This window comes from Lutra lutra, chromosome 3 (genome assembly GCF_902655055.1).
Source record: "Lutra lutra chromosome 3, mLutLut1.2, whole genome shotgun sequence".
In the NCBI taxonomy this organism is placed as follows: Eukaryota; Metazoa; Chordata; class Mammalia; order Carnivora; family Mustelidae; genus Lutra; species Lutra lutra.
In genome coordinates, this window is record NC_062280.1 from 68,517,803 (window position 1) to 68,531,461 (window position 13,659).

Genomic DNA, 13,659 nt, shown 5'->3' on the forward strand with positions numbered 1-13,659 from the left:
CACTCAGTTACCACATCCCCCCACTCCCCTTCCCTCTAGCAACCCTCAGTTTATTTCCTATGATTAGGAGTCTCTTATGGTTTGTCTCCCTCTCTGATTTCTTCCCATTACATTTTCCCTCCCTTCCCCTATGATCCTCTGTGCTGTTTCTTCTATTCCTCATATGAGTGGAACCAGATGATTACCGTCTTTCTCTGATTGGGGCTTATTGATTCTTTTCATATCCTTAGTGGTGTCAAACCCTTTGCTTTAGGATAATATTTTTTTTCTTTTTTTTTCTTTTTTTTTTTGAGTCAGTTGTTGTGGGGTTTTTTGCCAGAAACGTATAGACTCCCAATATAACCAGCTTGGAAAGATCATACTCATTGAGATATAGTTTCTGGTATGTTCTGTTTCTTTAAGCAGAACCTCATACCTCATAAATCACACAGTATACATTGTACTACCACAAATGATAGTGTCCTTTGTGCTTACTGTTTTTTAAGAAGCCAAAACTATCTGGAAATAAGAGCTCAATTTTTTTGTAAGTTTTTTTTTTTTTTAACAAATATCAATAGCAAAAATAGAAAATATATAGGGGAAAAGATTCCTCTTATGACTGCAACAAAAGTAATATGAAATACCTAGAAATAAACTTAGCCAGAAATATACAGGACTGATAGGAAGAAAGCTATACAGCTCTACAGAGGGGCGTGGAAGATAATTTTAATAAACAGGAAGACAGTACATGGGTTTTTGAAGCTGAAGATTCAATATTGTAAAAATGCAAATTCTCAACAAAATCATCCATAAAATTAGAGAAATGCCACTCAAAATTCCAAAAAATGTTTTTGAGGAACTTGAACAAATAATTTAAAAGTTCACCTGGAAGAATAAACATGTAGGAAGTGCCAGGAAAATACTGTAAGGGAAATAGTGATGTTACTTGTGGTAGGATTGGGTTAAGGGGGGTAGAGAAGAGCTTACTCTTCCAGACATTATAATACACTATAAAGCAAGTATATCTTCTGTCTACAGTGCCAGGATATACAGTCAATGCAGTGAAACAGGATAGATAGTCCAGAAACTAGGGTAAAATGTATGGAAGAATTCTTGTAATAAAGCTAGTATTTCAAAGCAGTGGTTAAAGGTGGACTAATCAAAAAAGTGTATTAAGAAAATGAGCTACCAGGGAGCCTGGCTGGCTCAGTCAGGAGAGCATATGACTCTAGATCTTGGGGTTGTGGGTTTGAGCCCCACCTTACACACGTAGAACTAGGAAGGAAGGAAGAAAGGAAGGGAGGGAGGGAGGGAGGAAGGGAAGAAGGAAGAGAGGGAGGGAGGTAGGAAGAGAGAGAGGGAGGGAGGGAAGAAAGAAAGGAAAAAAGTAAAGGGGCACCTGGCTGGCTCAGTCAGTGGAGCATGCGACTGTTGATCTTGGGGTTGTAGGTTTGAGTCCCATTTTGGGTGTAGAGATTATTTAAAAATATATATATATTTAAAACAAAAAGAAAGAAAGAAAAAGGCTACCTATTTTGGAAAGAATAAAGTTATATGCCTATGTTATACCTAACACCAAAATAAATTCCAGGTAAGTTTAAGTTTTTAATGTAAAAAATACTCAATAGGCCTAAAAATATACAGGTGAATACTTACTTAAAAGTGGGAGTAGAGGGGCACCTGGGTGGCTCAGTGGGTTAAAGCCTCTGCCTTCAGCTCAGGTCATGATCCCAGGGTCCTGGGATCGAGCCCCACGTCGGGCTCTCTGCTCCGAGGGGAGCCTGCTTCCTCCTTTCTCTCTGCCTGCCTCTCTGCCTACTTGTGATCTCTGTCTGTCAAGTGAATGGATAAAATCTTAAAAAAAAAAAAAAAAAAGTGGGAGTAGAAAAGACTCTTTTTAACATGATACCAAAGCTATAAAGTAAAAAAGGAAAGAAAAAGACTAATAGATTGCTTAAAAGATGTATGGGAGGATATGCTATAGAAGACTCTGGTGGAGATACTTACAAAACTCTACAATGTATTACTAATATGTAAGGAATGCTTTCAAAATACTAAGGAATGCTTAGGAAGTACTTAGAAATGACCTCAGTACAAAATACACCAATGCCACCAACAAACATTCACAAAAGAAATGCAAATGGCCACCAGACACTTAAAAATATTCATCACGCTAACAAAAAATGTTTTGGGGGATGCTTCCAATGGCAAGTAACAGAAGACCCTATCCAAACTGGCTCAAATAATAAGAGAATAATATCTCTCATAACTAGAAGTCCAGAGGTTGGGTAAGCTCTAGGTGTGGTTTCATCTTTAGTTCTATAATGTCAGCAAGGACCTAGGTTCTTGTCATTTCTCTATCCTGCTCTTAACAGGATCACTTTCCTCCCTAAGGCTTGTTCCCTTTGCCACAAAATGGCTGCAGCAGTTCTGGGCATTACAACTAACATGGTAACATCCAGAGGAAGAAAAGGACCATTTCTTCCTTTTATCTTTGTAGGAATGGGGAAATTTTCTCACAACCTCCTCAACACATTTACTCTCAGACTTCACTGGCCAGAAATTGAGGGCACAAACTATTGCTACATCAGTTTCTGGTAAGAGAATGGGTTCCTACAATTACCTTAGAGGTTCTTAGAGTGTGATCCGGGGATTCCTAGGGGCCCAAAACACTTTAAGGGGGTCTTCAAATGGGGCGCCTGGGTGGCTCAGTGGGTTAAGCCGCTGCCTTCGGCTCGGGTCATGATCTCAGGGTCCTGGGATCGAGCCCCGAATCGGGCTCTCTGCTCAGCAGGGAGCCTGCTTCTCCCCCTCTCTCTCTGCCTGCCTCTCTGCCTGCTTGTGATCTCTCTCTCTCCATCAAATAAATAAAAAAATCTTAAAAAAAAAAAAAAGAGTAGGGGGTCTTCAAGAGGTCAGAATTATTTTCATAATAATGTCAACATATTATATATCTTTTTTACAGTGGTGGCAGTTGCACGATGGTGCCCAGGCAATGGTGGATAAAGCTGCGGGCATCTTCATCTGAATCAAGGCAGTTGCACCAAACTATACTGCAGGTAACTATTTTCTTCACCAACCATGCAACGACAGGACGGGGAAAAAAAGCCAGTTTCACTTAAGCATCTCTTTGACGAAGCAATAAAAATTGTATTCATGGAACACCATTTTTACTTTGGCATTTTCTCAAAAACAAAATAAGCCTGTCAGGAAAACAACTGACACCACTTGTTGCCATTAATAAAATTCAAGCTTTTAAACAAAAAATTAGAATTCTAGAAAACTTGTGCCTACCACGGTGAGCTTAACAGCTTTCTGACACTTAAACACTGTTCCGATGAGAAAAAGGTATTTTTGATGCAGTATAATGAAATGTGTCAACTGCACACCTCAGTAAACCAATATATTCCAGATGAGACAAATCATATCACAAAATCATGCCTGGGTAAAAGATCTATTCAAAGTGCAAGACAGTCAAAGGATTTTAATGTAACAGAGTATGAAAAGTTCACTGACATGGTTTCAAACGTTATATTGTAATTGACCTTTAAAAAACTACTGCCTATTGGAATTTGGTATAGTAGCAAAGAATATTTTCATTCATCCTAAGAGACCTTTAAAGTACTCCTCCTCTTTCTAACTACTTACATTGTTTTAAATTTTATTTTTTAAAGTTCTTACTTATTTGAGAGAGAGCGAGAGTGAAAGGGTATGAGCAGGGAGAAGGGGCAAAGGGACAGAGAAAAACAAATTCCCTGCTGAGCAGGGAGCCTGATGCAGGACTTGATCCCAAGACCCTGGGATCATGACCTGAGCTAAAGGCAGACGCTAAACCGACTGAGCCACCCAGGCATCCCTAACCACCTACATTTCTGCATGAGATCAGATTTTCTTCATGCATATAAACCAGAACAATATATCATAAATGACTCAATGAAGAAGCAAGCATAAGAATCCAGTGAATGAGGTAGGAGGATTAAGAGGTGCAAACTTGTAGTCATAAAATAAGTTGCAGAGACAAAAAGTACAGCATAAGAGATACAGTCCAGAATACCATAATAACGGGGCGCCTGGGTGGCTCAGTGGGTTAAAGCCTCTGCCTTCGACTCAGGTCATGATCTCAGAGTCCTGGGATCGAGCCCCACATCGGGATCTCTGCTCAGCAGGGAGCCTGCTTCCTCCTCTCTCTCTGCCTGCCTCTCTGCCTACTTGTAATCTCTGTCTGTCAAATAAATAAATAAAATCTTTAAAAAAAAATAATACCATAATAACACTGTATGGTGACAGATAGTGACTACAGTTATCACAGTAAGCACTGAATAATGTGTAGAACTGTTAAATCAATATCTTGTACACCTGAAACTAATAAAACACTGTATGTTAAACATACTTAAAAAAAAAAAGAATCCAGTCATCTTCTCTTAGGCCAAATATTGAGGAGATTTGCAAAAATGTAAAACTATGCCACTCTTCTCATTAATCTTTTTTCTTTTGGAAAAGGATATTGGAAAAAAAAAAAAAGAGTTGGAAAAAGAAAAAAGATTAAAAAAAATACTTTTAATAAAAATGGTATTCATGCTAATATGCAATGGATCTATTATTGTTATTTTTAAATCACTTAGTATTTACATCTTTTCTTAGGTTTAATTTCTAATACATTAATATTGACAACTATGATCCATATAAATAAAAGCTCTTGGTATAATTTTTCAGTGTTCAAGGGGTCCTGAGATCAAAAAGTTGGAAAACCACTGCCTTAGACTAATTTTCTGGGGTGACATGGAGAAAGGAAAGTCCACCTATTCTTTTAAAAAAGAATATGATGGCTTACTTAAGTATCTGACTTATCATTTTGGCAAAGTGAAATGTTGTGATCAGTGATGTGCAAAAACAAGCATCCTCACACATTATCAGGGGAGACTGCACTGAAAGACTCTTTCTGAGGAAAGGCAATACCTATGAAAATTCTTTTTTTTAAGGGGGTAAAGAGGAAGGGGGAGAGAAAAAAATCTTAAGCAGGCTCCACACTCAGCATAGAGCCTCATGCAGGGCTTGATCTCACAACCCTGAGATCATGACCTGAGTCAAAATCAAGAGTCGGACACTTAACCAACTGAGTGATCCAGATGCCCCATATATATGCCAATTCTTAAAGAATAAATTTGATGGAAAATTCAATTTCTAAAAATTTATCCTAAGAATATAATCAGAAGAATATAAGGATTTGTTTTTTTGGTTTTTTTTTTTAAAGATTTTATTTATTTATTTGGCAGAGAAAGAGCACGAGCAGTTGGACAAGGGAGAGGCAGGGGGAGGAGCGAGCTCCCTGATGAGCAGGGAAACCCATGTGGGGCCTGATCCCAGGACCTTGGAATCACAACCCAAGCCAAAGGCAGATGCCTAACTAAGCCACCCAGGCAGACCAGTATATAAGAATTTGTTATAGCATTGTTGTACATTATCCTGAAAAACTGCAGGCCATTAAATATTCATCTTTAGAAAACTGACTAAAAAAACTGACTAAATTACTATATATCCATAATATCTATTTATCTATCTATATATATATACATATATAAGAGAAAAACACATCGAATGAAGAAAAACGGAATTTGAATTAAGTATGGACTTAGATTTATAATAATGTAGTAGTATTGCCTTATTAATTATAACAAATTGTCATGATAATATAAGATTTTAATAATATAGAAACTATGTTGGGGGGTGCTGGTCATGATCTCGGGGTGGTGAGATCAGGCCCCATGATGCACTGCAGGACCCAGTCCTATATATTTAAATATACATATAATAATTATATATATTAAAATGTTGCTTATAAACCTAAATTTATTGATATGGAAAGAAGCCAATTATTTACTAGGTTGGGGAAAAAATCAGGTAACTATAGTAAGATCTCATTTTTAAAAATTAATATATATAGGGGCACCTGGGTGGCTCAGTGGGTGAAAGCCTCTGCCTTCGGCTCAGGTCATGATCTCAAGGTCCTGGGATCGAGCCCCGCATCGGGCTCTCTGCTCAGTGGAGAGCCTGCTTCCTCCTCTCTCTCTCTCTCTCTGCCGGCCTCTGCCTACATGTGATCTCTGTCTGTCAAATAAATAAATAAAATCTTTAAAAAAAAATTAATATATATAAAAACAAATATACATATGCATAGAAAAAGTCTGGAAGAATTTACAGTTTTCTCTGATTGAAAGACTCAGGGAGATCCTTCTATTGTTTCAATACGTCCCAAAAATGTTCTTTTCTTTATCTTTGTAAGTAAATTAAAAAAACCTTTATACTCAGGAAACATAAAAAATATTTTTATAATCGCTAAGTATATAAACTCTACACAATATCTATGGGTAGAGGATTCATGCTTGGAAAGGAAGGGGAAAAAAGATGGTATGGGCAGTAGTGATAGTAAAACTTGAAAACTGTAAATTTTTTTTAGAGGTCACCCATTTACATGGAGGAAAAGATGCGATGGAATTGTGAGAGCCTGGTAAAGGGACCCAGGCAGGGTGTTGTGGCCAGCTGGATCCAGGACCCAAACACCCTAGGGCCAAGAAAGTTCAGAGAAAGACTAGTTTTAAAAAACTCCAATTTGTTAGACCACATAAGGCCAACAACTGCAGATGCTCTGAAGGTGGGGGCAAAGAACCCTGAAAGGGAAAGCAATTATTGGAAAAGACAAAGAGTAGCAGGAGGACATAGAAGACAAATAACCCATGCTACAATACCAATGCCAATTACCTAGAAACATCCTATTCACCAGCTACGGTAGGTGAGTACCACACTGTTACCTGATGTTATGGCTGCTCTCTCTTTCCATTTGGTAACTGTTTTTGGCGCGCCAGAACCTTTTCATTTATAGTACTTGTTAATCATCAGACACCAGTCCCGTCTGCCCAGCTGGCCTTTGAGGCCAGCTCCTGGGAAAGCTCGTGCACCCTCTGCTGGTCAGCTTCACTCCAGGACAAGAGGGTCTATGTCCTAAGGAGACATCAAATCAGAGGGATATGCTTTTGTGTTCTTTATACAGCTAATTTTGGTGAAGAGTTTGAAGGATAGTTCTTTAAACTGCTACCTGAAGGAAACAATTCCAGATAAAAACAATGCCTTCCTCTGTCACACCAAAGAAAAACATCATAAAAACTAAAGTGCTGTGAGAAAATACACCATCAAAGGCATGTTAAATTCAAATGATTTCACCTTATTGCATAATTAAATAAGTAAAGGTGTATAACACCTAATCTGACTCTAAAGCTTCATTAGAGTCTTAATCTGGTCGAAAGCCTGCGAATGACTAGAACAATAATATTTGTATAGGTTTTACAATTCACAAAAAGCTCTCATCTTCATTTTCACACCTAATCCTTACAACAGTCCTATAAGTAAGGGAGGAAGGCAGGACAAGCACTTTTGTTATCACCATTTTACAGATGTGGGACATGAGGTTCAAACAGGTTACATGAGTTGCCTTGTTCACACAGCTGTAAGACCCCAGAGTCCAAGCAGGATTCCTGACTCCGAATTCTTTGTTCTACGCAGTACACTATCACACCTGAGCTGCTGATGTATAAGGAGTTTCCTTATACATGTTTTTATATACATTTATATACATAAAAACATGTTTTTATGTACATTTTTTTTAAAGATTTTATTTATTTATTTGACAGAGAGAAATCACAAGTAGGCAGAGAGGCAGGCAGAGAGAGAGAGGAGGAAGCAGGCTTCCTGCTGAGCAGAAAGCCTGATGTGGGGCTCGAACCCAGGACCTGGGATCATGACCTGAGCCGAAGGCAGCGGCTTAACCCACTGAGCCACCCAGGCGCCCCTTATGTACATTTTTTAAATAATACAATCCATTTTGTTTCAAATGTCATGAAAATTTTAGATGCTGACCCCTAAATCTGAGGGATTTGTACCGTAGGCAGTACCTTGCCCTAAAAGGGGAGTGGACTTTTCAATAGTAAATCTACTGAAAAACCAAATAAAGTTAACTTTGGAATTTATGTATGTGGCATGTCTATGCCCATAAAAAAGTAGATCCTGGGGCGCCTGGGTGGCTCAGTGGGTTAAGCCGCTGCCTTCGGCTCAGGTCATGATCTCAGGGTCCTGGGATCGAGTCCCACATCGGGCTCTCTGCTCAGCAAGAAGCCTGCTTCCCTCTCTCTCTCTCTCTGCCTGCCTCTCCGTCTGCTTGTGATCTCTCTCTGTCAAATAAATAAATTAAAAAAAAAAAAATCTTAAAAAAAAAAAAAAAAAAAAGTAGATCCTGCCAGGCTTTTCACTCGGTCAATACTATTTAAACAGCATGAAACTGGGAGTGGCAATCCACCAATTCTGGCCTTGCTTTCTCTTGAATCTTTATAATCTTAATAATTTCCCCCTATGAAAAAAGCATTATAGACACTGTACTGTTGGAGTGACCAGCTAAAAATCAGTATGCTAAAGAAGGGAGATTCAGTAAAATTCAGCTATCAACACAGAGCTCCCCAAAATTAAGATCAAAACAAAGTAGTAAGGATAAACGGAATCAAACATTTCTTTAGTATCTGCTATACGCCAGGCATTACTTCCAGTGCTTTACATATGATAACTCATTTAGACCTCCCAAGAACCCACTTAACAGATAAGGAAATGAGGCACAGAGAAGTTAAAGTAATTCTAGTTACTTAGCATACCCAGGCTGGCACAGCTAGCAGGTTGTGAGGCTGATATCTGAACCCAGGCAGGCCACTGAGTTCCTCTTAACCACTAAACCTATGCTGCCTCTATACAGTGGCATCTACCATATTCCTATTGCATTTTTAAAGCAAACTTTTAATTTTAGAACAGTTTTAGATTTACAGAAAAGTTACAGATGGTACAGAGAGCTCCCATATTCTAACATAGTTTCTTTTCTTTCTTTCTTTTTTTTTGAGAGAGAGGAAAGCAGGGGTGCACAATTGGGGGTGGGGGAGAGGGAGAGAGAGAATCTTAGGCTCCACATCCAGAGTGCAGCCCATTGCGGGGCTTCAATCTCACCACCCTGAGATCATGACAGGACACCCCAATACTACTACATTATTATAAACCTAAGTCCATATTTTATTCAAAATCCCTTTGTTTTCATCTGATGTGTTTTTCTCTCACAGAATTCCATCCGGGGCACCACATTATATTTTGTGATTAGGTCTCCTTAGGCTCCTCTTTGGCTCTAATAGTTTCTCAGAGTTTCTTTGTTTTTGAAGACCTTGACAATTTTGAGGAATACTGATCAAGTATCCTGTAGAATGCTCCTCAAATATTTTTGAGATATTTTTCTCATGACTGGATTGGGGTTCGGGTTTCAGAGAGAAAAAAAAAAACCCACAGAAGTAAAGTGCCATTCTTATCACATCATATCAAGGGTATTCATGATATGAACATGACTTACGATGGGTTGGTGTTAATCTTGATCACTGGCTGTGGAGTGATCAACAAGTTTCTCCACTGTGAAGTTATTCCCTTCCCTCTTTCCACAGTGTATTCTTAGAAGGAAGTCACTACAGGAAGCCCACACTTATGGAGTAGGGAGTTATGCCCCACCTCTTTAAGGGCAGAGTATATACACAAATTATTTGGAATTCTTTTGTGTGGGAGATTTGTTTCTTCTCCCCCACTTACTTATTTAATCATTTGTTTCTATCAGTATGTACTCATATTTATTTATTTATTTACTAAAGATTTTATTTATTTATTTGACAGACAGAGATCACAAGTAGGCAGAGAGGCAGGCAGAGAGATAGGGAGAAGCAGGCTCCCCGCTGAGCAGAGAGCCCGATGCGGGGCTCGATCCCAGGACCCTGGGATCATGACCTGAGCCGAAGGCAGAGGCTTTAACCCACAGAGCCACCCAGGCGCCCCCTCATGTTTATTTTAAACTGTGGATTATTACCCACTACTACTTTATTTATTGCTCAAACTCTCCCTGTTTTGGCCATGAAGAGCTCTTATTCCTATAGTTTCTGCTATAGTTAGCTCCTGTATCTTTTTGACATACTTCCATCATTGTGTTTTGTTTTTGAGCACTTCCTCACTTTCCGGTACTACAAGATATTGTAGGTTCATGTTGTATATCCCTTGACCCAGTCCTAGAATCAGCTAGTTCTCCAAAGAGTACTGGTTCCTTTTTTTGGAGAACAGACCAGGTACTGGGTGTGTTCCTTGCTACTAGGCTGCTTATAGGCGCTCTCAATTGACAAAAGAAGGAAATATATGTAGGTATACTCAACCTTGGTTAAATACATGTCTTTATAAATGTTTCTATATGTATCCCTCTCTATCTATAGCAAGCTAGAGTTCATACTTTATCAACTGGAGTACAGTGCTTATGTACAGTTCCTATTGCCTTTAGTTTTAGTCATATTTTCAAAGTTACTTAGGTCAGCTTGGCCCCTTTCAGTGAGGTTATTACATGTATCTGTAATATAGTTAGATTCTTTTATCAGTCAGCTTTCTATCCAGAACTCTATTTCTCCTTATTTATTTTTAAAATTTTGCTTATGTCAAGATAATTTACTCTTTGTGCTGCAGAGCTCTATGGATTTTAACAAATGCACAGTGTCATATATCCACCATTCCAAAACCATGAAATAGTTTCACCACCCTAAAAAAATCCTCTGTGCTACCAAATCTACCCTCTCCCTTCCCTAAACTCCGTTTCAATTACATTTCCCTAACACAGAATGTACTCAACATCACTGCATCTCATCCTTTCCCCTGACAACACGTTCACATTTATAAACCCATGTAATTTCTCACTTCAATCCTGAGTATTTCCTCCTAGCGGATGGTTGAATGAAACTCCCTGAGAATAAGTAGCTTGGTTAAGATCTCACTACGTGGTGGTGCTGACACTACAACTGGTGCCTTTTGACTTCTGGTATGATGCTCTTTCTACTACACAACATTGCTGCCTTGTTTCCAGCTGGAAGGGGGATGGTTATGCAGAGAGACAAGAAGAGAAGACAGATATGCTGATAGTGATCATATCTTACATTAATGGAAACTTTTACTCTAAAAATACTGACGTGGAATTCTAGTTCTGGTAATTTGGTGAACTGACACCCCGAAAACCTTTCTGTTATAAAATACTCCCAAAGGCAGAATAAATAGATAAAAAAGTATATATCTTTTAAAATACACCACTGAGCCAAAAACAAAGAAAAATGCTTGGAGATCAAAAGCTAGCAAAAGTCCAGAAAGCTGAGTGAGAACTGAAGTGACCAGAGGCCCAAATCCCACAATGTATAAAAAACAAACATAACACAAAAACTTATCAAAATAAACTAAACCTTATTTTAACATTAGAAAATATATTTAGGTAATTCACCACATTATCAGATTAAAGGAAAAATTATATTATTATTACTTTAGCAGATACAGAGAAAGTAGCTGATTAAATTCAACACCATTCATGATTAAAAAATCAAATATACAAGACTTTTAGCACATATGGAATGGAAGAGAATTTCATTAACCTGATAAAGGGTAGTGACCAAAAACTTACAATGTTATCCTAATGGTGAAATATTAGAAATATTGTTTATAAACATGAATAAAACAAGAATGTCCACTATCACTGGTTTTATTCAATACTGCATTCGAGGTTCTGGCAAGCACAGTAAGAAAAGTATAATAAATAAAAGTGTAATAAAATTGAGAAGGAAGCAATAAAACTGTCACAGTTTCCTGAGGACATAATTATCTATCTACATGGAAAAATCCTCCAAACTTTACAAATGACTTTTTTTTTTAAACAAATGACAATTATTACTACTAAAGTCTGGCAAGGTTGCTAAATAAAAGACCAATATACAAAAAGAAAATTTGCATTTTTATGTACTTGCAAAAATATAGTTAGAAAATCTAATTTAAAAATTTACCATTTATAACACTGACCAAAAATATAATGTATTTAGGAAGTTTGAAATATGCAAATCCCTCAAGAAAAAAATTATAGAACTTCATTGAAAGACACTACAGATCTAAATAAATGGAGAGACATATGGTCTTCATAAGTAGGATAATTTGATATGGTAAAGATGTTAGTGCTCTTCAAGTTGATATACAGATTTAATGCTATAACAATCAAAATTTCAATAAGGTTTTTTGTGGAACTAAAGCTGATTTTAAAAGGTATATGAAAATGCAAATGGCAAAAAAGAAAATACTCCTGAGAAAAAGGAATAAGGTAGAGGAGTTGTCCTACCAGCTCTCAAGCCTTACTACAAAAGTGGTCAGGTATTAGCCCAGGAATAGAAATAGACCAACAGAACAGGAAACAGGGCCTAGAAACAGACCTAACTATGAATATAAACTTGATATACAATAGAGTTAGCACTGCAGATTTGTGAAGAAATTGAGGGCCTTTCAAAAAAATGGCTCTGGGACAAGTGGTTATTCATGTAGGGAAAAAACAAACAAACAAACAAACAAAAACTAGGCATAATAGATAGGTGTTTGTTTAAGCTGTTAAATTTGTGGTAATTTGTTACAGAGCAATAGAAATACACTCTTTAACATGTATACCAGGAGACAGATTTAAGGATGTCTACAGCAATACCTTTCTAAGAATAAAAAACTTGAAAGAAACAAAATCCCAGTCAATAGAAAATGGATAAATTATAGTTAATTCATACAATGAAATACTACATAGCAGTAAAATAAATGAAATGAACTATAGGTACTTTGTCAAATGTTGAAAAAATATTGAAGAAAAAAATAGGCAAGAAGAGTAGAAGAATCTGTAAATACAGTATGATTCAATTTATATGATGTTCAATACACTCAAAACAATATTTTTTTTTATTTTTTATCTTTTTTTAAAGATCTTATTTATTTATTTGAGGGAGATAGTGAGCAAGAGAGACATAAGCCAGGGGAGGGGCAGAGGAGGAGGAGGAGCAGACTCCCTGTGGACCAGGGAGCCTGATGGGGGACTGATCCCAGGATGCTGGGATCATGAAATGAGCCAAAGGCAGATGCTTAACCAACTGAGCCACTCAGGCACACAATATTTTATTTTAAAGAGGAAAGAAAGTTCTGGGAAGCAGGAGAGACATAAAGGAGATGTCAAAGTTTTAGGTAATGTCCTGGGTCTTTCTTATAAGTTGATGATAAATATATGGGTATTCCTTTTATAATTATTATTTATATATTTTGCTCTGTTACCTATACATGTTTTTGTTTATTTGTTTTTTAAGATTTTTATTTATTTGAGAGAGCCAGTAAGCTAGAACCTACAAGCAGGGGGGCAGCAGAGGGAGGAGAAGCAGGCTCCCTGCTGAGCAGGGAGCCCCATGCGGGGCTCGATTCCAGGACCGTAGGACCATGACCCGGGCCCAAGGCAGATGCCCAAATGATTGAGCCACCCAGAAACCCCTATACATGTTTTTTAAATAATAAGATAATTTAAAAATAAGAATAGTTTACAGACTTTACTACCAACCTTTAAACCTAAATCTTTCTGGATTTTATACATGCATGAATGTACTTCATGTTCAAACAAATATGAAAATATACAGAGAAAAGGAAACATAAGAACCAAACTTGTGGTCAAAAGCCTCAATAATTTCAAAATAAATTTCCAAAAGTGATTCTCACCTAAACTATACCAATTACCTGTTAAATGGTCTATTTCATTCTTGT

The 13,659-nt window shown here is 37.5% G+C and overlaps 1 protein-coding gene across 6 annotated transcripts in view; it reads right to left on the bottom strand.

The window, feature by feature from the left end:
• METTL8 (methyltransferase 8, methylcytidine) overlaps positions 1-13,659 on the bottom strand; it is an 85,232-nt gene that overhangs the window by 66,472 nt on the left and 5,101 nt on the right. For 2 of the 6 annotated variants that reach the window (XM_047722143.1, XM_047722145.1), the window contains exon 2: positions 6,786-6,975. The exons of 3 other annotated variants lie outside the window; for them this stretch is intronic. The gene's annotated coding sequence lies outside the window, so the exon portion shown is untranslated. Of the gene's footprint in view, positions 1-6,785; positions 6,976-9,403; positions 9,457-13,659 lie in introns of those variants that run through there. One more of the 6 variants, XM_047722146.1, reaches the window with a different exon arrangement.